We start from the raw sequence: 20,962 nt of genomic DNA, 5'->3' as shown, positions 1-20,962 counted from the left end.
GTTTGGTCTGTCCTGGATGGGGTCCCTTCCACTGGCTCATTACACGGAGGGTGGGAGAGGGGGAAGGAGCCAGGGTGTGAAGATGGGGGGATCAGAAGGAAACTGACCTGGGGTCAAACCAGATCACAACAGAGCCACAGAGTGGACACCCACACATGGATAATTGAGATAGTTGAGTGCCTACTAGTATTCAGTGGTCTTTTCTTTATGCAGTTGGGCACATGATATACATGATTTCATTTAATCTTCAAGACAGCTCTGTAGGGCTCTTTGACAGCTGAGGAAACTGAGGCTGGGCTTGGAGAGATTATGTCACCTTCCTGTTTTTGATTTTTTTGATTTTTGATTTTTTTAATTTTATTTTTTAAATTTACATCCAAATTAGCATATAGTGCCACAATGATTTCAGGAGTAGATTCCTCAATGTCCCTTACCCACTTAGCCCATCCCCCCTCCCAGTAACCCTCTGTTTGATCTCCATATTTAAGAGTCTCTTAAATCCCCCTCCCTGTTTTTATATTATTTTTGCTTCCCTTCCCTTATGTTCATCTGTTTTTTCTCTTAAAGTCCTCATATGAGTGAAGTCATATGATATTTGTCTTTGACTGACCAATTTCGCTTAGCATAATACCCTCTAGTTCCATCCATGTAGTTGTGAATGGCAAGATTTTATTCCTTTTGATTCCCAAGTAATACTCTATTGTATATATATACCACATCTTCTTTATCCATTCATCCATCGATGGACATTTGGGCTCTTTCCATACTTTGGCTATTGTTGGTAGTGCTGCTATAAACATTTGGGTGCATGTGTCCCTTTGAAACAGCACACCTGTGTCCCATGGATAAATGCCTAGTAGTGCAATTGTTGGGTCATAGTGTAGTTCTATTTTTAGTTTTTTGAGGAACCTCCATACTGTTTTCCAGAGTGGCTGCACCAGCTTGCATTCCCACCAGCAATGCAAAAGAGATCTATGCCACCTTCGTAAAGTCACATAGCTAGTGCATGCCAGCACTGAGGTGAGTTTCTGTTCCCCAGGTTGTTCTCTAGGTTGCTCACATTCCTTTTACAATGGGTAGAAAAAATACCCAAGGATCCCTTACTCAGACAAAGTTCACTGGACCAATTACTTCCCTTGATCCAACAATATTCTTTAATTTATAAGGTGATACCTGCAAAATCCTGTGTAAATGGTGTAGTTCTGAATCCATGTTGTAATAGTGACAGCATCGGCAAAGAAACAAACAAACAGACTCATATACAGAGAACAAACTGGTAGTTGCCAGAGGGGAGGTTGGTGGGGGGGATGGGTGAAATAAAGGGGATTAAAAGGTACAAACTTCCTGTTATAAATAAATAAGTCACGGAGATGAGAATACAGCATAAGGAATATAGTCAGTAATATTGTAATAACATGTGGTGACAGATGTTGACTACACTTACTGTGGAGAGCACTGAGTAATGTACAGATTGTTGAATCACTGTCTTGTACACCCAAAACTCATATAGCATTGCATGTCAATTATACTTCTATAAAAATAATATTAGCAATGCATTCCAAGGCTGCCTTTTGGTTACACTGTCTGTCCCACTGGCCCAGTGGATCCTTCTATCACAACTGCCTCTAACCTACTTCTTGCCCTCACCAGGCCCATTTTTCAACCTAAGTGTGGGACTCCAGTTTGTCCTGATTTAGTGTTAAAGAAGTATTTCCTCATAGTTAAAATCTGTTGAAATCTTTTGGATTTTTATTTCATCATTGTCTATGAGTCATAGCTCCTTCTTCTTCAGCATTTTATTCAAATCCTTCATGGTCACCTCCCAGACATCCACAGGCGTTGGACAACCAGATCCAGGCACTCCTACATACATTGCCCCATTTGACCTCTGCAAAAAGGTGCAAGGAGGGCACTGTGCTCCCATTTCCCAGATGAATAACTGAGGAGATGTGGTCAAGGACCTAGATTGAGGTCCCTCTCCCTGCACCACCATTGCCTTGTATAGAAATCTACCTTGAGGATGCTAATCATCTGCTAGTCACAAATCTCTGCTATTTGTTGCAGAAACTACAAATATGATAGCAAGTGCTATTGATCATTTACTCCCTATAATTCTGCAAGTGCTAAAGGGAGACACAAATTGTGGCTAAAGTGTATGTGTGTGTGAGGTGTGCTGTGTGTGGTTTGTGGGGTGTGTGGGGGGTGGGTGTGTGGATGTGGATGTGTGTGATATGTGTGTGGTGCATATGTGTGTGTGGTGTCTGTGGTATGTATGTGTGTGTGGTGTATGTAGGTGTGTGTGTGTGTGTGTGTGGTATATATGTGTGTATGGTGTGTGTAGTATATGTGTGGTGTGTGTATGTGTTGTGTATATGTGTGTGTGGTATGTGTGTGGTACATATGTGTGGTGTGTGTGTGGTGTGTATATGTGTGGTGTATATGTGTGTGTGTTGTATGTGTGGTGGTGTGTGTATGATATATATGCGTTGTGTGTGTTGTATCTGTGTGGTGTGTGGTATGTGTGTGTGGAGTATGTGTGGTGTATATGTGGGTGTGTGTGGGTATGTGTGGTGTGTGTGTGTGTGTGTGTGTGTGTGTGGTGTGACAATGCCATTTTTCATTCCTATCAATTAGTCCATTTCATTATGGAGCACCCATAGACATTTCACTTTATATCAGTATTCTTATGAACTCCAGATATGGAATTTTTATTCTTGTTTTTTACTAAACTTAACTCCATTCTTAACTATTCTCCCTTCTTCTCTCATGTCATGAGATTCATGTATGCATCTTCTGGTATGTATTAGGCGTACATCTTCTGGTCTGGTGGCCATGGATCTGGATGTGGCCCCTTAACTCTTCAAGTTGTCTTTGGGCATTCCAGCCTGTTACTGACGCAGGCACACAGGGAATAGTGTATGTATATATAGTAAGCCAGATATGACAGGTCCAAGGACTTTTCTGAGTGATGTGTTGCTTGTGGAGGGTGGATAGAGCTTCATGATCTGTAGACTTCTGGTGTTTGAGGAAATTAAAGGTACGTGGCTACTTAAAATCAGAGAATCTTGGTTTGGATTCTAGCCCAGTGAAGCCAAGGATACTCTTTTGCTTTGTTATTCTGTCAAATTTAGGTAATGAAATTCTCTGGGTTGGTATTTAAAAGGGAAAAGAGGAAGAACTTGCAATGTTACAACTAAGCGGAAGTATAAAATACCACATATTCTCACGCTTGAGTAACCTAACTTATGGAAGTTTTCATCTGGAGATAGAAGGAGGGGGGATACACTAAGGAAGTGACATGTGTTGAGATAGGGTCCTACTGGTCATGGGCTGTGGTTCTCAGGGCCTTCTCTGTCTGGAATGTTCTCCCACACCCCCCTCCATTTTTTTTGCCTGGCCAATTTCTATACATTCTTTAGTTCCTGGTCTAAACATCATGTCTTCAGAGAGGAAATCTCCCCCTACCATCCACTAACCACATACTCTTTCAGAACTTGCTACTTTCCAACACTGCTTGATTTGGAACTATATCTTTTTTTAAAAATTTTTTTAATGTTTATTTATTTTTGAGAAAGAGTGAGTGAGTGAGTGCCAGTGGGGGAGGGGCAGATAGAGGGAAAGAGAGAGAGAGAGAGAGAGAGAGAAGGAGACACAGAATCCGAAGCAGGCTCCAGGCTCTTCTGAGCTGTCAACAGAGAGCCCGACACAGGGCTCGAATCCACGAGCTGTGAGATCATGATCTGAGCCAAAGTTGGACACTCAACCAACAGACCCACTCAGGCGCCCCAGGAACTGTATCTTTAATTCTGTGATTTTCATTTCATAACTGTTTTTCTTACTAGTCATTAGATTTATGAGGCCAGGGACCTCCCCAGTGTATCCCTAGCTCCTGAGATGGTGTCAGGTACAGTAGCACATAATGGCAGCCCAACACATATTTGTGGAACCAATGAATATCCTTGGTATCTTCTCTGCAGCAGTGGGGTTGAATTAGGTAACCCGGGTATTTTCCAGTTATAGGGGTCCCAGTGTGTGCTCTGACTCCCTTAGAGGTTAGGGTAGAAGGTGGGTGAAGAAACAAAGCAGAAGGGAGCTGGAATCCTGCCCCAGTGTGACCAGGAGAGGGTGCAGGCGGGCTGGCTTCCTGGCCGGGCCTGTGTGTGGGGGGGGTGGGGAGTGCATGCAAGCCCTGGTGGGTGTGGAGTTGGAGCATCTGAGGCCAGCACATGGGTCCTGGCAGGCACAGGCACAGGGAGGAAGGGAGAATGGTAGGAGACGCGTGCAGACCTGTTGGGGCACTTGCTGCAAGGGCGTATCACGGTGTATCGCGTATCGGCATCTTGCACTTGTGGCCACAAAACTTCTTGGCACATCAGGTGACCAGTGGCAAGGTGGCCTGTCCTGAGATGGAGGTCACAGAGGAGCCCTGCCCGCCATCCTGATAGGTTCCCAGCACTGCCCTGGGGCAAATCTGCTTGCTTTAGTTGGCTTCTGCTTCCTGGGCCCTCACAAACAGCCCCACATTCCACTTCCTTCTCCAGGCTTCCCTCCCCACCCTCTTACTCTCACCTTCCTGCAACCTTGCAAATATGCCTGCAACCCCATTCCCAACGTTCTCTTCACATCAGTCTCTGGGGGGAGAGACTTCCGTTAAGGTCCAACTTCTGTTAAGGTCCAACTTTCTACACCTTCCCTTGATTTCCTGCTGCACTCCTTTGGGATCTGCCTTTTTAACTTATCACTTTACCTCCCAAATTTACATTTATAGCCAAAACATCTATTTTGAGCAAAAGTTCCAATTCTAAATCTGTGCTTTTTTCCATTTGGGTATCTAATGGCATCATAAACATTCATGCCTGAAACTGAGCTCCTGATAGAACTTCTAAAACAGCTCCTTCCAGTCTTCCCCAGCTCAGTAAAGGGAAATACCATGCTTCTAGTTGCTCAGGCCAAAACCCTTGGGCAACCCCTTCCTTTCTCTCATTTTCTTCATCTGTCTGATTCTACCTTCAAAGTGCATCCAGCATTCAGCCACTTGTCAGCACCTCCTTTACTGCCACTCTGGTTCAGGTCACCACCATCTGTCACTTGAAATGATGCGCTGGTCTCCTAATTGATCTGCTAAATATGCTGTCCTCAGTCCTGGAACCTATTCTCAATACATAAGCCAGAGAGATCTATTGAAATCCAAGTCAGATCACAATTCTCCTCTACTAAGAACCCTCTGATGGTTTCCCATTTCGCTCAGAGTAAGAGCCCAAGTTCTTATAGGCCTCAAAGATCTTACACAAACTGGCTCCTTGTTTTGCTTCCAGCTACCTCTGCTACTACCTCTCCTCTCTTTCACTTCACTCCAGCCTTACTGGCCTCCTCCACCGCGCACACACACACACACACACACACACGCATGCACACACACACACACACACACACACACACTCAGTGATGCTGTTTCATCCATTTGTAATATAGTTAGATTTAAAAATTACATTATGCATTCTATTTTGGAATTTTTCTTTCCTCCTAAATTTTTTTTTTAATTGCATACACTTAGGATCATTCTTGCTAACATAAAGTTCAAAGGGTTTTGACAAAGCACAAGTGCAGTATCGCACAGAATAGTTTCACTTCTCTCCAAATCCTCTCTGGTTCACCTACTCAACCCTCTCCTCAGACCCTGAACCCCTGACAACCACTGATATTTTTACTATCTCTATAGTTTTGCCTTTTTCAAAATGCCATGTAATTAGAATCATACAGTAGACAGCCCTTTCAGACTAGCTTTTCCCCCTTATCAGTATGCATTTAAGAGCCACCCAAGTCCATTTCTTTTTAACTGATGAGTAACTGATGTACCACAGGTGATGTAGCCACCTATCAAAGGGCATCTTGGTTGCTTTTGGTTTTTAGAGATTATGGATAAAACTGCTATAAGTTTTTGTCTGTACATAAGTTTTCTTTTTTTTTTTTTTTCAACGTTTATTTATTTTTGGGACAGAGAGAGACAGAGCATGAACAGGGGAGGGGCAGAGAGAGAGGGAGACACAGAATCGGAAACAGGCTCCAGGCTCTGAGCCATCAGCCCAGAGCCCGACGCGGGGCTCGAACTCACAGACCGCGAGATCGTGACCTGGCTGAAGTCGGACGCTTAACCGACTGCGCCACCCAGGCGCCCTTGTACATAAGTTTTCAAATCAGTTGGATAGGTCCCTAGAAGCATGACTGCTAGTTAATATGTATTTAACTGTATTTAACTTTGTGAGATTATTATCTTCCAAAAGAGTTATACTATTTTGTGTTTCCAAAGCATTCAGCAATGAATGAAAGTGTCTGTTGCTCCTCATCCTCTCCAGCTCAGATTTTTTTTTCAGATTCTAGGCATCCCAATAGATATGTAGTAGTATCTCATCACCGTTTTAGTTTGCAATTCCTTAATGATAGATGGTGATCCCTTTCTGAGCTCCAGATCCATTTGTGCAATGGACTGAGCAATGACCGTCCTAGCTCTTACGTGTCCAGCAGTGAATGTACCTCGTTTCCCCCAAAGCCTTTCCAAGGTGGAAAACTCCATGGCTCTCTTTCCTCCTCCTCTTCATCCACACCAATTGTGGAAGGCAGTACTGATACTGGCTCAGGACTTATAGTTTGGAGCTGGACTGACACTGAAGCCACATCTAAGCCCCAAGGTTATTATGAGGACTGCACAAGATAATGCAGATGAAGTGCTTACAAGCAATTAGCTGTAGTCTTCTGGTTATGAGCTAAGAAATGTCTCCTGACTCTAATCTCTCCTTTCCTTTCCCATGCCTCAGTTAATTCCATCATTTCTCAGCCAAGTACTTCATTAGTCCCATTATTGCCTCTTCATTTTTCACAGTGCTTATGATGCAACCTTTCTTAAAACAAAGAAAGCAGTCAATCAAACAAACAAAAAAGCCTGATCTGTCAGGCTCTTGTTGGGGTCTTGTTACTCATAGTATGATATGAAAACTTCTTATCTTGGGATACCGGGCATTTCATTCTCTGCTCTCAGACCTCCCTCCCTTCCTTCCTCATTCCCTTGATTCTCTCTTGTCTGAGCCAACACACCTCTTCCCTGAATATACCAGACCCATTCTCAGGTCTGCCTTTGAACATGTTGTTCCATCTCCTTGGGTGTTCCTTCCCTTGCTCCTCTGCCTGATAACCTGATGGCACTTAAAAACCCAGCACAAACATCACATCTTCTATTTATCCTTCCTCCATCCTCTAAGACAGAGGTCCTTGATTTGAGACCCTGGAAACTCTTGCTTTTCATTCTGTGTTAGGATTTTGCCTTATTTCCTAATATCACCTGTGAAGTTGTGGGCTTTGAGAAGGGTGACATTCTGTATTATTTTGAGATGATCCTCCAGCCTATAAGGATCAATAAACATCTGTGGCATGATTCATAAACTAATGGTATTGTTATCTATTTGCTTTCCCACTAGAAGTTGAGTTCCAGAAGGGCTAGGACCTGTGTCCATCTACCTTTGTGTCTTCACGGTCGAACCCATTCCTGAATGTGGTAGTTGCTTAATAGCTTGTGTGAGTGAGCAGGAAAGTGAGAAAATGAGCTCATGAATAAGGGCAAAAGGATGCCCTCAGGTTACAGTTGCTTGGATGATCCTAGAGTGTGAGGGGCTCAGGCTGAGTTAGATCCCAGCAAAAGATCTGGGAGTCTGCTGGAGGTTCCTTGAAGCAGAATTGCCTTAGTCTGTGGGAATGTCTTCCTGGTTTTTCCCTCCAAACCCTGTCCCCCATCCATTCCTCCTCTACCATGATGGGGTTTTGCTTGATCCTAAGGTGATGTTAAAATAGACAACAAAAATAATAGAAATAAAAATAAGCTTGGTGTCTTAGATTAATCTCTTGGAACCTCAGTTTCTTCATCTGCATCTATAAGATAGTTGCTGTGGGAAATTCATTCTGTTTACAACAGTGATGGAATGACAATCCTTTTAGTAGTATGAAAATGTTTGTTGGTCTTAATTGACACATTTTGTTTCTCTTAATATTTTGGTATTTTCTTTAAAATGCAAGTGGCTTCAGAAAGCTGATGACCAAGTGGGTCTCAATAAATGCCAATGAGGAGTCCAAGATGGCCCAGCTACTAAGGGAACAGGCAAACAGCCCATCTGACTTCAAAGCCAGTGTACTTTTTTCTAGTCTGATGTCCAGTAGAGATACAGGGGTACTCTACCACTCTCTTGCGGAACCTATGACAAAGACCAACGAGCCCTTGTCAGAAAATACCACAAGGGTACCTGTAAAGTGTTGAATGTAGGAAAACACTTGCAGGTCTAGGAAGGAAACCTCCAAACTTTGGCTCCAAATGACATAGAGAGAAGATGCAGGGCTGCTGCTTACTAGTAGGAGGCAGGAGAGTCTGTGCTCACCAGTGTGGGAGGCAAGAAGCAGGAGCACTGAGTCAGGGACTCTCAAGTAGGTTGATATCATAAAGCAGTAACAATGACTTCCATCTTGATAGGGATTTATAGCTAAGAGTGCCATGGCAGTCATGTGAGATGGACTTTATTGACCCTATTTTATAGAGACTCAGATAGGTTGAGTGGTCTAAGGCCAAACAGGCTTACAAACCTTGTGTCCCCACATCCAATTATTTTACTGCACATCTTGGGCTCTTGCTGGCACATTGCACTGGTAGGTCAAACAATTTTAAACACACACACACACACACACACACACACACACACACACGAATATTGTGAGACTTCCCAGCAACAGGGAAATCCCCAGCTTGAAATGCTTTCTTCAGGAGCAGATAGAGTAAATTTTTTCAAAAACAATGATTTATTTCATTATATTTTAGGGGTTTTTGGCTTAAATTTTTCAGTTTTTAAATTTATTTAAATTTTGCTTAGCACACAGTGCAGTATTGGTTTCAGGAGTAGAATTCAGTGATTCATCCCTAACATACAACACCCAGTGTTCATCACAAGTGCCCTCCTTAATACCTATCATCCATCTAGCCTATCTCCCACCTACATACCTCCATCAACCCTTAGTTTGTTTTCTATTGTTAGGAGTCTCTTGTGGTTTATTTCCTCCTCTTCTCTTTTTCCCCCTTCCCTTATGTTCATCTGTTTTGTTTCTTAAATTCCATACATGAGTGAAATCATATATTTGTCTTTCTATGATTCACTTATTTCACTTAATACATTCTAGCTCCATCCACATAGTTGCAAATGGCAAGATTTCATTCTTTTCAATGGCTGAGTAATATTCCATTATATATATATATATATATATATATATTCCATTATATGGTAAGTTTGAAAGAAACTGTCCAGGTGCTGCTGCTTCTTCTGGGTCTGGCTGCAGAATTTAGAGAAAGCTTTTGTTTATTCATTTATCAAATAAGTGCTAGTTATCTACTGAGTAGTCAAAAACTCTATGTCTTGGTCATCTTGGGCTAAATACCATAGACTGTGTGGCTTAAACAACAGATAATTATTTTCTCATAGTTCTGGAGTCTGGCCATCCTGGATCAGGATGCCAGCAGCATTGGGTTCTACTGAGAGCCTCTTCCTGGTTTTCAGGCAGCTGCCTTCTTGCTGTGTCCTCACATAGCAAGGAGAAAGAGAACACATCTCTTCTTATAAGGGCACTAATCACATCATGAGGGTCCATTCTCATGACCTCATCTAAATCATTTGAATTTTCACTGAGATTTGGGTCTCCCAGATCACCTCACCCAGGGCTCTGGATCTGATTCTGGCCCTGAGCAGTGACCTTAGCTAAATAAGTTTAACTATTCTGGGCCTCAGTTTCTTCATTGATAAGATGGCATAATTTCCACTCTACTTCACAGGAGTAAAAAGTCAAATAGGATGCAGCCATGGAAGGTGCCTTGTAAATTGTCATTGTTGTTATTACATTGTTGTGTATCTGAAATGAGAGCTCTGGACACAGGGCAAGAGACCAAGAGAAGAGTAGCCAAAAAAGGTAAAAGCATTCCAAATGAATAAACACAGTGAAGAAAAGAAAATGACCAGAAGAGCTGAACCTGAGCTGTGTGAATGTATGTGTATATGTGTGTATATGTTCATCCTCTTTTATCCATAGTCAATGAAAATAGATTTTGCTTTCAGCAGAAAATGGAGGCAAAACAAATGGAGTCAGGGGCTGTGGCTTTAGAATTGATGTGTGGGGTAGAATTAGCACAATTCAGGAAAGATTTCTAAGTTAGCTTCTCCCATAAATTTAAAAACTCCAGTAGCCATGTTGCCTAAGAACCAAATTCTTGCAAAAGTTTTCCTAAAAGTCTTTAGTTCTGATTCCAACAGTCAAGGTAGTGAGAGAGCTCAGATGTTTTTTAAAGAGGAAACTCCCTGGTTCAAAAAATGAAGCTATTTTAACCAAATAACAGGAAGATTTCTAAATGAGAATTGTCATTGCCTTGAAAGATCAGAAGAATAAAATCTTCTGAATAATGACTGTACATATTCTTCTCCAATAACCTTTCACACCCTCTCAAAATAATACAGGATCCTCTTGGGCCCTCATGTCATTCAGTAAACAAGCATTAAATAGTATCAGGCATGGTCTCTATATTTCAACTCTTCAGTAATAAAGATATTGAGGATAGGTGACAGAACTAGATTTGGAACCCGTCTCCTCCAACCACGAATCTAGGACTCCTACCTTCTTTCTACTCATCCTGATAGAAGTTGTAGGGGCCAAGGGCAGGCTGTCCCAAGATGGGCCACTTAGGCATGATGACTATTTTGAGCTGAAGGCAATCAAGACCCTGTGGGCTCAAGAGAAACTTTTGCCCCCCCCTTTAAGAGGAGAATCTAAATTGAGGGTCTTTTCCAGAATAATGGGCATTACCAGAGGTAAGTTTTATCTGAGTGACCCACCTATATGGCAGGGCAAACATCTAATTATTAAATATCTTCTCTTCTTTTTGTTGCCCTGTGTATTACATTCCTTCCCTTTGAAGATAAAAGTTCCCACCCCCTACCCCCTTCTGCTTAGATTACATGTATACCTTAATTTGCTTGACTGTCTTTGGAATTTCCATGTCAGTATGGGATTCCCTGTACATATGCTACTAAATCTGATTTTCTTCTATGAATCTGCCTCATGTCAATTTGATTTTTAGTCCAGCTAGAGAGACTTTGAAGGGTGCAAGAATTCTTCCTCCCTGACAAAGTTATCTCATAATTTTTTGGTATTTTTAATTACTCAACCACAGGAAATATGCTTAGTCGTTCTGGGTGTGAATTTAGGCATGTTATTCTTTTAAGTCTCATATTCCCTGTAAATGGAGATAATAGCTGCATCCAATAAACTTCTTTATATCTGTCAGTATGTCAGATTATATACTCTGGATGACCCTTTGAATTGAGCCAACTAAAATGCTTGCAACAGTTAAAAGGAAAACTTATCAAAGTGTCATCCTGAACTGGTACAAAACCAAGAAACCCGCAGAATATTAAAAATCAAGTGAAAGCAGGAAATGGGAGAAATTTGAGTGCCAAAGCTAGCTTTTGCCCTAAAGGTTTCTGCTCAACCACAGAGGTACTGAGCATCTGCTTTGACAATAGCATAAATGTATCAGGGTTCTCCAGAGAAAGATAACAAGTAGGTGAGAAAGGTGGGTGAGGGGAGAAGGAGGGATATTTATCTTAAGGAATTAGCTCATGTGATTGTCAGGGCTGGCAAGTGTGAAATCTATATGACAGAAAATTCAGGCAGGATTGCTGTATGACAATCTTAAGGCAGAATCCCATCTTTCCCAAGAAATTTCAGTTTTTGCTCCATTAACTCATTGAATGAACTCTAGGGGCCTAGGGCAGCTTGCCCCAAGAAAGGCCACAATGGCATATTGATTATTTTGAGTTAAAGTTACCTAAGAAACAGCCAGTGCAGGAAGAACATCATGACCCTCCTTTGTCTCCAGAAAGCAGGAAATAGATCTCCCATGTGAAAAGTACCCTTTCTGTACCAGGAGGTAAAGAGACATCCTTATCATCAGAAATAGGGAATACAGGGCCAAGAAAGCTGTCTAAATAACCTTTGTACTTTTACTAATTTACTACCCCGGGCCCAAATCCTGTTGAGGATTTCTTACTATTTGAAGCTCCCAAATATAAGTTTTATTTGTACTGTCAATTCCTCAGAGATTTATGTCTTTTTGTCTAAAATGTATAAATGCTACATGAGTTGGTCATTTCTTTGGGTCTCAAGTTTATTGTTTGGTTTCCATATGCATGTAATTACACTTTGTGTGTGTTTTTTCTCTTGCTAGTTATTAAGGTAACTAATTTAATTCTTGGACTAGCTGGAAGAATCTTTAAGTATAAAGAAAAAATTTTCCTTCCCAAGAAGGCTTACCCACATTATGGAGGGTTATCTCTTGTTTTTAAAGTCAATTGATTATAGATAATGGCTATATCTACAAAATACCTTTCCAGCAACACACAGATGAGTGCTTTATGAAATGAGTATTATAGCATGGCCAAGTAAATACTTCAAACTAACCATCATAGATCCCAAAGGACTACTCCTTCAGTATAAAGGTAAATGAGAAATAAACCGATCCTGCAGAAGAGAACAAAATATTTTATTGAAAATTGGTAGTATCAAGAAAAAAAATCCTTTCAGAACTTGTAAGTACCAGCTAGAATTCACGTGAGTTTGTGATATGAATGCATGCTATAAATGTGATTGAAAAATTGAAAGCGATTACATGTTTGGAGTCCCCCAGGGGATTGGAAGAACTGGTATACATTCTTTCCGGGGGAGCTGTGTCGCAGACTATGAGTCTAGAGTTCTCTATTGTCCACCAAGAGAGCAGACACAGAATTGAATACAAGACAGGCTAATGTCTACTGGGGAGACAAGAGCCCTGAGTAAGGGTCCTTTCTCCAAACTTATTAGGATCTTGAAAGTTTACATACATGATAGACGTGCAGAAAGAAACAATAAAATAGTAATCATTAACTCATATGTGAGAGATAGAGTCTGGAAGGCGAAGGCATGTGGTGTTAGAGGTTAGGGTCAAGAAAAAACAACATCTCAGGACCAAGCAGAAGGCCATTGCCTGCAGGTACTTCATCTGGTTGTCTGACTTTTCTAAGGACTAAGATAAATGGAGCATGCTACCCTGAAAACAATAAGTTACCCAAGATTCCATTACTACGTGTATATCAGCTGTTCTCTGAAGCTTTCATCCTGTTAAGACAGCTTTCTGCTTCTAGCCGTTCTGGGATGCTTTGGTCATGTGGAAGCAGTTTTTCACTCTATGCTTTGTTCTACTTAGTGACTAGCCTTGGGCACTTTCTCCCTGAGGTGGCTTTCCACCCTAAGCCTTGTTAACCCATTGGTGTAAGGGTAGAGAATTCTTTTTGTTTTATTTAAAAAAATGTTTTAACATTTATTTTTGACAGAGAGAGAGAGAGAGACAGAGCATGAGCGGGGGAGGGGAGGAGAGAGAGAGAGGGAGACACAGAATCTGAAGCAGACTCCAGGCTCCAGGTTCTGAGCTGTCAGTACAGAGCCTCATGCAGGGTTCGAACTCACAGACCGTGAGATCATGAACTTAGCTGAAGTTGGACGCTCAACCGACTGAACCACCCAGGCACCCCTACGGATAGAGAATTCTTAAACCTATTTCCCATAGAGCTGAGCTTCAGCCTTAGTCTCAAAATATTCCTACATATTAAAGCTCCTACTAAATTGAGCATGACACAGTGAAAAAAAATCACAAGACGTAGAAAGAGACAAGATACAATGAGTAAGAATTCTTACAAAAAGTAAGAATCAGCAGAAACTAGAGACAGAAGAATTAGCTCCATAAATGGATCATATATTAAAATTGTCAGACATGGAATAAGAAATGACAATGGTTATTTATATTAAAAATAGGTTTAAAAACTCTGAAAAATCAATAGGAAAAACTCTACAATTCAATAATAGAATGAGCAAAAGATAAGAATAGACAAATCACAAAAGAGGATACCTACATATCTAATAAATATATGAAAATACCCTTAACTTTATTTTTCATCAGAGAAATGTAAATTAAAACTATAGTGAAATATTGTACACAAGTTGCATTTACTGCTTTGAATTGTAGAGAACATACACTTTTATAGTAATAGAGGGTTTCCATAAAAACTTATGTCAAATGAAATAAGCCAAATATTTAGCAAGATGCAGAATATTACTTGCCCTTCTCTAGAGTTATGGAATGCATTTGTCCTTTACATTTGGGAAAAATGGTTCAGACGCTACAAGAATTGCCAAGTGGTCTGCTCTTTTACAAGTTGAATAATAAGCAGAATATTAATGCCCTTTTTTTTTCCAAAAACATGGTTTAAAAACAAAACAAAACAAAACATGATTTCCATGGAAAATGTTCTAAGAAAACTACAATATAATATTCAAAATAGAATTAAGAAGAATATAACATATTCTCTTCAGCTGAAGAATCAGGGAACTTGAAGAAAAAGAAATAGAAATTAGTCAAACTGAAATAGAAGAGGAAAATAGAATAAACAAAACAGAATAGTATTTAAGACATGTGGGGCAATATCAAATTAGCTAACAAGTGTGTAGAATGCCAGGAAAAAAAAAAAAAAAGAACAGAAGCAGGGAAAATGGGGAAGAATAAATCTTTGAGGAGATAATATTTTAATTCATTAAAATAATGAATCACATCAAACCACAGATAAAAGAAATTCAGAGAATGCCAATCAGGGCAAATAAAGAGGAGACCATACCTCAGTCTATTTTAGTCAAACTACTGAAAACCAAAGATGAAGAGAAAAAAAAATTAAGAAGTCTTCAATGAAAAGGAACACATTACCATCAGGGGAACAATCATAGACAAAGAATCTCAGACTGGATTAAAAAAGATGGCCTTACTATATGTTATTTATAAGAGAAACATTTTAAATATAAAGATACAGAGAGGTTGAAAGTAATAATATGAGAAAAGAGATTCCATGTGAAGAGTAAGTATAATGAAAATGGAGTGACTATATTGCTATCACATAAAGCTGGATTCAAAACAAGAGATTATGATAGGTAAGGGGAAACATTTCATAATGTTTCACCTGGAAAATGTAACAATTCTAAATGCATTTGTACCTAATAACAATCACAGTTGGTGACTTTAACACCCTCTCTCTCAGGAATTGATAGAACTAGTAGACAAAAATCAGTCAAGATTTAGGAACACTGAACAATGTTATTTACCAATAACCAACTTGACTTAAACATCCAAGAGTTAAAATTCTTTAAAAAGTTTTTTTAAATGCACATGAAACATTCTTCAAGATTGATCATGTGTTGGGCCATAAGACATCCCTATATATTTTAAAGAACTGAAACCACACAGAATATATTTTCTTACCACAATGAAATTAAATTAGAAATGAGTAACATTAAGATATCTAGAGAGGAGTTAAGATGGTGGAGCAGTATGGGGACCCAAATAAATACAATCAAGAAAGAAAGAGGAGAGATCAGAACCAACACCCCAAAAATACAAATAATAATAACAAAATATTATGAGCAATTATATGCCAACAAATAGGGCAATCTGGAAGAAATGGACAAATTCCTAGAAACATATAAACTACCAAAATGGAAACAGGAAGAAATAGAAAATTTGAACAGACCAATTACCAGTAAAGAAATTGAATCAGTAATCAAAAATCTCCCAATAGAGTCCAGGGCTGGATGGCTTTCCAAGGGAATTCTATCAAACATTTAATGGAGAGTTAACAGGTATTCTTCTGAAGTTGTTCCAAAAACAGAAATGGAAGGGAAACTTCCAAACTCTTTTTATGAGGCCAACATTACCTTGATTCCAAAACCAAAGACCCCAGTAAAAAGGAGACCAATTTCCCTGATGAACACGGACGCAAAAATTCTCAACAAGATACTAACCAACCGGATTCAAAAATACATTCAAAGAATTATTCACCATGATCCAGTGGTATTTATTCCAGAGATGCAGGGCTAGTTCAACTAATGAATTGGAAATCAATTAATGTGATACATCACATTAATAAAAGAAAGGATAAGAACCACATGATCCTTTCAATTGATGCAGAGGAAGCATTTGACAAAATACAGCATCTTTTCTTGATAAAAACCCTCATGAAAGTAGGGATAGAAGAAACATACCTCAAGATCATAAATGTCATAATATGAAAAGACCGACATCATTCTTAATGGGGAAAAACTAGAACTTTCTCCCTAAGGTCAGGAACATGACAGAGATGCCCACTCTTATCACTGTTATTCAACATAGTGTTGGAAGTCCTAGCTTCAGCAATCAGACAACACAAAGAAATAAAAAGCATCCAATTGGCAAGGAGGAAGTCAAACTTTTTCAGTCTTCACAGACGACATGATACTTTATGTGGAAAACCCAAAAGACTCCACTAAAAAATAAAACTGCTAGCACTGGTACATGAATTCAACAAAGTCATAGGATATAAAATCAATGTACAGAAATCGGTTGCATTTCTGGGGCGCCTGGGTGGCGCAGTCGGTTAAGCGTCCGACTTCAGCCAGGTCACGATCTCGCGGTCCGTGAGTTCGAGCCCCGCGTCGGGCTCTGGGCTGATGGCTCAGAGCCTGGAGCCTGTTTCCGATTCTCTGTCTCCCTCTCTCTCTGACCCTCCCGCGTTCATGCTCTGTCTCTCTCTGTCCCAAAAATAAATAAACGTTGAAAAAAACAAAATTAAAAAAAAAAAAAAGAAATCGGTTGCATTTCTGCACACCAATAATGAAGCAGCAGAAAGAAAAATCAAGGAATCAATCCCATTTGCACCAAAAACCATAAAATACCTAGAAATAAACCTAACCAAAGAAGTGAAAAATCCATACACTAAAAACTGGAGAAAGCTTATGAAATAAATTGAAGAAGACACAAAGAAACGGAAAAATATTCCATGCTCATGGATTGGAAGAACAAATATTGTTAAAATTTTCATACTACCCAAAGCAATCTACATATTCAATGCAATCTCTATCAAAGTAACACCAGAATTCTTCACAGAGCTACAACAAACAATTCTAAAATTTGTATGGAACTAGAAAAGACCCTGAATAGCCAAAGTAATATTGAAAAAGAGAACCAAACCTGGAGGCATCACAATTCCAGACTTCAAGCTGTATTACAAATCTCTAATCATCATGACCGTACAGTACTGGCATAAAAACAGACACACAGATCAATGGAACAGAACAGAGAACCGAGAAATGGACCCACAAACATATGGCCAGCTAATCTTTGACAAAGCAGGAAAGAATATCCAATGGAAAAAGACAATCTATTTAGCAAATAGTGTTGGGAAAACTGGACAGTGACATGCAGAAGAATGAACCTGGACCACTTACACCATACACAAAAATAAACTCAAAATGGATAAAAGACCTAAATTTAAGACAGGAAGCCATCAAAATCCTAGAAAACAGGTGGCAACTTCTTTGACCTTGGCCGCATCAACTTCTCATTTGACATGTCTCCAGAGGCAAGGGAAACAAAAGCAAAAATGAACTACTGGGACCTAATCAAGATAAAAAGCTTCTGCACAGCAAAGGAAACAGTCAGCAAAACTAAAAGGCAACCGACAGAATGGAAGAAGATATTTGCAAATGACGTTTCAGATAAAGGGTTAGTATCCAAAATCATAAAGAACTTATCAAACTTAACACCTAAGAAACAAATAATCCAGTGAAGAAATGGGCAGAAGAGATGAATAGACACTTTTACAAAGAAGACATCCAGATGGCTAAGAGACACATGAAAAGATGCTCAGCATCATCATCATGGAATTCATCATCATGGAAATACAAATCAAAACCACAATGAGATACCACCTCACACTAGTCAGAGTGGCTAACATTAACAACTCAGGCAACAATGGATGTTGGTGAGGATGTGGAGAAAGGGGAACCTTTTTGCAGTGTTAGTGGGAATGCAAACTGGTGCAGCCACTCTGAAAACAGCATGGAGGTTCCTCAAAACATTAAAAATAGAACTACCCAGGGGTGCCTGGGTTGCTCAGTTGGTTGAGCATCCGACTCTTGATTTCAGCTCAGTTCATGATCTCATGGATTGTGGGTTCAAGTCCCACATCAGGCTCTGCACTAACAGTGCAGGGCCTGCTTGATATTCTCTGTCTCTCTCTCTCCACCCCCACCCCCACTTGCAGTCTCTCTCTCTCAAAATAAATGAATAAACTTTTAAAAAAAGATTGTTATTAAAAAAAAAAATAGAACTACCCTACTACCCAGCAATTGCACTACTAGGTATTTATCCAAAGGGTAGAGTGGTGATTCTAAGGGACACATGCATCCCAATGTTTATAGCAGCACTACGGACAATAGCCAAAGTATGAAAGGAGCCCAAATGTCCATTGACTGATAAATGGATAAAGAAGATGTGGTGTATACATACAATGGAATATTACTTGACAACCAAAAAGAATGAAATCTTGCTATTTACAACAATGTGCACTGCAATGCTATTTACAAACTAGAGTGTATTCTGCTAAGCAAAATAAGTCAGTCAGGGAAATAATATATGATTTCACTCATATGTGGAATTTAAGAAACAAAACAGGTGGACATAGGGGAAGGGAAGCAAAAATAAGATAAAAACAGCGAGGGGGTGCCTGGGTGGCTCAATCGGTTGAGCTTCTGACTTGGGCTCAGCATGATCTCACGGTTTGTGGGTTCAAGTCCTGCATCGCGCTCTGTGCTGACAGCTAAGAGCCTGGAGCCTGCTTCAGATTCTGTGTCTCCCTCTCTCCCCCTCCCCTGCTCACACTCTGTCTCTCTCTCTCAAAAATAATAAACATTAAAAAGAAAACAGAGAGGGAGGTAAACCATAAGAGACTCTTAAATGCAGAGAACAAACTGAAGCTTGCTGGTGGGATGTCAGGTGGGGGGGATGGGCTAAATGGGCGAAGGGCATTAAGAAGGACACTTGTGGGGATGAGCACTGGGTGTTATATGTAAATAATGAATCACTACATTCTATTCTTGAAGTCATTATTACAATGTATGTTAACTAACTTGGATTTAAATTTTTAAAAAAAATATCTAGAAAATCCCTTGAGATTTAGAAATTAGGTAAAGCACTCCTAATAACTCATGGGCTAAGGAAAAAAACATCACAGAAGATATAAAATATTTTGAAATAAGTGGTAATGAAAACACAATATTAAGATTTGATTTGTAAAAATATAATAAAAAAAGATTTGATTTGTGGAAAACTAATCACTGACTTGAGTGTCTCAAAGCTATAACAAAAAGAAACAAAACAATTTCTAATGACAATAGAAAATACAAACTATGATATATTTACACACTGGTAAACCAAATGGTAATGAAAATAAGAAGCTAACTGCTCAAAGCAAGCACATTTCCCAGAGATAATATTGAGCAAAAAAAGCCAGACACAAAAAATGCATACCACAGGACTATATTTAATATAACCTTCAAGAATAAGCAAAATTAACCTAAAATATTAGAAGTCAGAACAATGATACATCTGACATATTTAATGACTAAGACAGGATAAGGTTTAGTTATTGTGGTGCGTTCACTTGGTAAAAATTATTTTGTCATTTCTATTTTGTGCATTTGTACACAGATGTTCTCAACTTATAGCAGGGTTGAAACAGTCAGGAACCTTGGGAGCAAGGCCCTGTGCACCTGGAAAGCCTCCTGCTGCCTGGTCTTGCAGAGCAAACTACCAGCTAAGGAGCAAGCCAAGACCAGTCCAAACCAGTCTGCACCAAGATGGTGCTGAACTTTCACCAACTTTCTCCTCATTATAATACTAAAAGTCACGCTCAGGTGTGGAGATTTAACATGCTAATTTGACATGCAACTCATGAAGAAGCATGGTGTTTAAGTGCACAGGTGCTGGGGCGCCTGGGTGGCGCAGTCGGTTAAGCGTCCGACTTCAGCCAGGTCACGATCTCACGGTCTGTGAGTTCGAGCCCCGCGTCAGGCTCTGGGCTGATGGCTCGGAGCCTGGAGCCTGTTTCCGATTCTGTGTCTCCCTCTCTCTCTGCCCCTCCCCCGTTCATGCTCTGTCTCTCTCTGTCCCAAAAATAAATAAACGTTGAAAAAAAAATCATTAAAAAAAAAAAATAAGTGCACAGGTGCTAATAAATCCCCACTTCTACATGCTTAGATGGCACACTTTTCCCACCTAAGTTTCTTTAAAAAATCCTCCCTGACCTCTCCTCAGTGAGTCAGCCTAAAGATTCTTTCCTTTGTACTCCAGCATAAGCCCCAATAAAGTTTTGCCTGTGCTTTTAAATTTTGGGTCCAGCCTCATTTCTACCTTTGCTAGGACCAGGGACCCAAGTCTGTTAACAGCGTTATATCCCAGTAAACACACTGTGAATTGAAAATATCTTAAGTTGAAATGCATTTACTACATCTTGACCTACCAAACAATATGGCTTTACCTGGTCTACCTTAAATGTGCTCAGAGCAGTTACTTTTGTCTACAGTTGGGCAAAATAATCTAATGCAAAACCTACTTTATAATAAAGGTGTGCATATCTCATGTAATGTATTCAGTACTGTACTGAAAGTGGGAAATGGAAAGGTTGTATGGGTACAGAAAGGTTGTAAGTGTATTATTTGTTTACTTTCATGACTGTGTGGCTGACCGGGAGCTGCCCGGGAAAATAACAAAATTCAAAATTTGAAGTATTATTTCTCCTGAGTGAGTATTGCTTTCACACCATTGTAAAATAAAAAAATTTTAAGTCAAACCATTGTAAGTTAGAGACCATCTGAAAATGTATGCTATACTACCATAAAATTTTACCTTTCTTTTTTTTTTTAGAATTTATTTTGATTTACCTATGATGATATTTTTGACTGTATCTCTTTGTATAGTTTTTTATTTTAGTGGCTACTG

General features: G+C 39.8%; 2 long non-coding RNA genes across 2 annotated transcripts in view; one reads left to right on the top strand and one right to left on the bottom strand.

The window, feature by feature from the left end:
* Nucleotides 1-5,465: 5,465 nt before the first annotated feature.
* The window catches only part of LOC121023066 (uncharacterized), a 17,012-nt gene continuing 1,515 nt past the window's right edge, over nt 5,466-20,962 (bottom strand). The window contains exons 2-3 of the long non-coding RNA XR_005787227.1: nt 20,502-20,506; nt 5,466-5,777 (exon numbers count right to left, since the gene is read on the bottom strand). This is a non-coding gene — a long non-coding RNA (uncharacterized LOC121023066). The remainder of the gene's footprint in view (nt 5,778-20,501; nt 20,507-20,962) is intronic.
* LOC121023065 (uncharacterized) overlaps nt 20,588-20,962 on the top strand; it is a 25,739-nt gene continuing 25,364 nt past the window's right edge. The window contains exon 1 of the long non-coding RNA XR_005787226.1: nt 20,588-20,764. This is a non-coding gene — a long non-coding RNA (uncharacterized LOC121023065). The remainder of the gene's footprint in view (nt 20,765-20,962) is intronic.

The sequence above is a fragment of the Herpailurus yagouaroundi genome, unplaced genomic scaffold (assembly GCF_014898765.1).
Source record: "Herpailurus yagouaroundi ecotype Mexico unplaced genomic scaffold, PumYag 498, whole genome shotgun sequence".
NCBI classification, from domain to species: domain Eukaryota; kingdom Metazoa; phylum Chordata; class Mammalia; order Carnivora; family Felidae; genus Herpailurus; species Herpailurus yagouaroundi.
Note: the sequence above shows the minus strand (reverse complement) of the source record. Positions and strands in the feature narration are given on the sequence as shown.